Source organism: Aquila chrysaetos, chromosome 1, assembly GCF_900496995.4.
Source record: "Aquila chrysaetos chrysaetos chromosome 1, bAquChr1.4, whole genome shotgun sequence".
Lineage (NCBI taxonomy): Eukaryota > Metazoa > Chordata > Aves > Accipitriformes > Accipitridae > Aquila > Aquila chrysaetos.
Window position 1 is genome coordinate 10849003 of NC_044004.1, and position 4025 is coordinate 10853027.

The 4025-nt window shown below is 41.0% G+C and overlaps 1 long non-coding RNA gene across 1 annotated transcript; it reads right to left on the bottom strand.

Moving 5' to 3' along the window:
- Window positions 1-1712: 1712 nt before the first annotated feature.
- On the bottom strand, window positions 1713-3443 carry LOC115343105. Its single transcript, XR_003924004.2, has 3 exons — window positions 3283-3443; window positions 2364-2690; window positions 1713-2250 (listed from the first exon to the last, which is right to left on the bottom strand). It is a non-coding gene; the product is annotated as an uncharacterized LOC115343105 (long non-coding RNA).
- Window positions 3444-4025: the final 582 nt, after the last annotated feature.

Consider the following 4025-nt stretch of genomic DNA (forward strand, 5'->3'; position numbering starts at 1 on the left):
ACTACATTGCTGATGATTAAGGTAGGGATTCATTTCACCTTTTTCCCACACCTTTACATGTCTGCAGTGCCGATGGCCAAGTTAACTGTATAAACCGCCATGGAGAAAAACTAACTTAATTATTTTAACCAACTTGCCACAGGCACCCTGGAAGTGCCTGTTTCTTTCCCAGCTGTATGGGGGCTGCCAGAACTCCAGCCCAGTTGTAAAACCTCCCTTTGGATGTATGAATCCCATTCTGAATATCAGAAATTAAAACTGAGCAGTAAATGATGAGAGCACCGAGTCTGACACGTAATCCTGTAACGTTTCTCGCCTTGCATGACACACAAACCATAGCCAGTTCCCATAGCTCGGCGCAGCCCTGGTGCAACCTTTTTCCTCAGGTCCCTGCAGATGAGATCCAGCAATGGTGCATGGCTGTCCCATTGCTGCATGTGTGGATTGTGACCTTCTGCCGAATCCTGGGGATGTATCTGGAAGTGCAGAGCGTGCTACCAGCTTAGTGGGAGTCCTCATCTTCTGTCTGGGCACAGAGAAGACTAAGATGCTGTATGGAGAGGAAGTGATAGGCCCCATGGAGACAAATAACAGCCAGCTCAGGAAGGGATGGAGGTCAAAGTTGCAATTTGGGGATAAAAGAAAAGCTGCATGACAGGGTTTTACTGACAGTTACTATGTCTGCGCCGAGTGGAGAATAAAAAACTGTTTTGAAAACCCTATGCCAAGCACCTTTGATATCTGAAAGAAGAGACACATTAAAACTGAAGAAGTATTTCAGATTTACCTTAACATGGGCTGTTTTTACTTTGAAATAAGAATTGCTATGAAGATTGCTATGAATACTTCACTGAGCTAATGCCTGAGGCCAGCAATTCCTGTCTCAGCCTCTGCTAGAGACAGAGGCTTTCCTTGAATTTATGCTAGTATCGTTATTTGGTCTGTCATGCTTTTACTGTAGGGAACAATAAAAACATCTTTATTGTTTTAAAATTTTAGTTGTCTTTGAAATAGCTGGGGATTTTGTCATCCAAATGCAGACACTTCTGTTTCTCCGAGGTTTTTATGGGAACAGTAATCAGAGATAAAGCTATTAAACTGCCAGCCTGGGATCATTTTATGGCATATTTGTGAGTAAGTATGATTATGAATGTTACAAATAATTCTTCTGAATTATTTGTCAGATTTGTGTTGCTGTGTAATATATAGAGGGAAGGTTACTGCATGCAGCTGTCTGTTATCATAAATTAATTTAGCACAGCACTTAAAAAAAGCATTGTCCCGACAACATTGGAAACAGAGTCCTTAATTCATGGCCTTTCTCTGCACAGCTGTTCATGCTATAGTTTTGATGGAAAGTGTTCCATCAAAAAGGTAAAGGTAGTGCAGTAAGATGGAACTTACAGGTGTTTCAGCTTCCTTTGGCTCTGCAAATTGAATACTGAAATGTGGTGGACTGGTGGGCAATGACTGGCTTTTCTGGAAAGAGGCAGAAAGAGTTATGGGAGGAAAACTATGATGTGGATATTGGGTTAAATTAGAAAGACTTTAATCCTAATCTTGGAAATCTTTTCTGGGTCTACATTAGGGCAGCCAAGAGACTGAGCCAATGGCTGCGAGTATATAACATGGGCAATGTCACACTGACTGACTTGAGAGTGAAAATCGTGATGGTTATCGATGACATGAATTATATGCTTAGGAAGACAAAGTCTGTGTACTTTCAATTTATTTATGTTGAAGTCAGAGGCAAAACACCCAGTGGGCGGCACAATTGTTTATTTTTGCTCTCAGTTTCCCAAGACATTCCTGTCTCTTCCAGAGGCCCTACCACAGCTCCTGTTTTTCCTGCCCATCCCTCCTTTGGCTGCAGCGCAACATTGCTGAAATACCCCTCTGGGAAGCATCCAGGGCTTTGGTACTTCAGAGACAGCCAGAAAAGGCTTGGCCCAGAGCTTGGCCAACCTCAGGGACCAGCTGGAAAGCCTCAGTAGATACTAGAAACCAATGGAAGCAAATGGAGGAGGGGAGAAGGAGGTCCTGCAACGGCAGGAGCTGGACAAGCGAAGAGCGACAGCGCCAAGTGCACAGATGAGTCCCTGTCGGACCTCTCCCTGGCCAGAAGAGGAGGTGGGAGTAGGTGAAGTGCCAGGACCTTCCTCCTGGGCAGCCTGCTTCCCGCTCCCGCACTCCCTGCCGTCTCCATCTGACTGCCCACTGCAGGGTTAGACGAATATCTGCTTTGGGTACCTAAGAGCAAAAATGGTGGTAGGTGAATTGTCCTGCTGAGTTGCCTTTGGTTTACTTAGTTATGCTAACGTATAGTTTTACTTGAAATTTCCCTTCACGGTACCACATTTTACCATATTTAGAGATAATTGTGCCGTCCAGCTATTTAAAGTGATTGAATGGTCTCCTAATTCCTCGGGAACAGTCTCACCACTTGTTGAAAAGAGGGTTTGCTGTAGGTTTCCTTCAAACAGCTTCCTGCTGGAATAGCTCCATTTTTTTAAAAAAATGGTGGCTCCTGAAGTCTCCCTTTTGGGAGGCAGGAGATGTAGGGAGCCTTAGAGGCAGAAGAAAAAATTAGGCCACACACATCCTGAGAGCTGTTGAAAATCATCTGGGCTGATGGCTATGACTCCTCCTCCAACAGTTTAATGATTCTCTTGACTGTTTTTCTTATAAAGCTTGGAAAGAAAAACCAAAACAAAAAAAGAAAAAAGAAAAGGAAAAAGAGAAGATTTATTTGAGGTTAATGGAACTTTTTTTTCACTGTCAAAAGAAAATAGTCTTAATTTTTGGCAGGAAAAAATGAAATTGCATTTGACCTCTATTGACAAATGATCAAGATATGCTTCATAGTTTTGCATTCTCTTTACTGATGTTATTTCTGATGGTATTGCAGATGTATTTCAGATGTCTTTTAACTTTGTACTTTAAGGATATAAAATTCTACTTTCCCCTCTACAGACATTTCCTCCTACTCCTTGCTTAATCTTAAGCACTACCCGTATTTTTCTATCTACACCCACACCCAGGAATAATTTCCCTATGTGAAAGTGATTTTTTAAAATTTTCTTTTTCTCCACTCAGCTGAAACTTTCAATAAAGAAAGGCAGCATACCTTGTGTCTTTAGTACTAAACAAGTTCCACTGTCTTGAATGACTTCTTTGGTGAAAAATGTGATGAAAAAAGTTTAGTTTTCTCCTTCACACATTTTCGCAGTATTTTCACTGCTGCTTATTCCATATATGCTAAGTAACATAAGTTCAGCTTACCTGCTCCATATGCTTAGATTTCTGCCTCTGAAATGCAGCAGAGAACATTTTTCATATTCTCCAGTGTGCGTCTGTGATCCCGCAAAGATTTATTTGCACTTATTTTACTTCATGATTCTCCAATGGTCCAAGTAATTCTGGCAGAGTCTTTGCAGGATTGGGACCCATGAAACAGATTTCTTGGAGTGCTATTTTGAGGGTGATCTTATGACATCCAGTAATAACTTTGCCACTAAGAATAGGAGGACTCATTTGAACTAGGTGCTGTACAAACTCAAGGTGACCCCTGGCTGATTCCCAGCATTTACATCTAATCAGAGATTAAATATAGCAAATGTGGAAAATAGCAAAGAGGAGGAGGGATGAAAGAGTGAAAGTCTTGCAGAGACCTAGTATTACATAGTAGTCTGAATTATCAAGATATTTCTTAAAGACAGGTTTTTAAAGGGCAGTTAATCATGAACCCAGTTTACATTTAATCCCTTTCATTTTTCTTGTGTTTATATTATTTATCCTTCTCACTCCCATACCAATAATGCCTAATTATCCATCACTGTAGAGTCTTTACAGAAAGAAGAGTGATCAGAAGACACACTTTATGTACAGAAGACTTTATGAGTTCCTCTTACATTCCAGCACAGAAGTGACAAAGACTCTCATTGAAAACTCTGCTGAATAAAGCTAGATAAAAAATATTTGTAAAAACCAGTCTACGCTTTCCAGATGAATTCAAAGACAGGCAG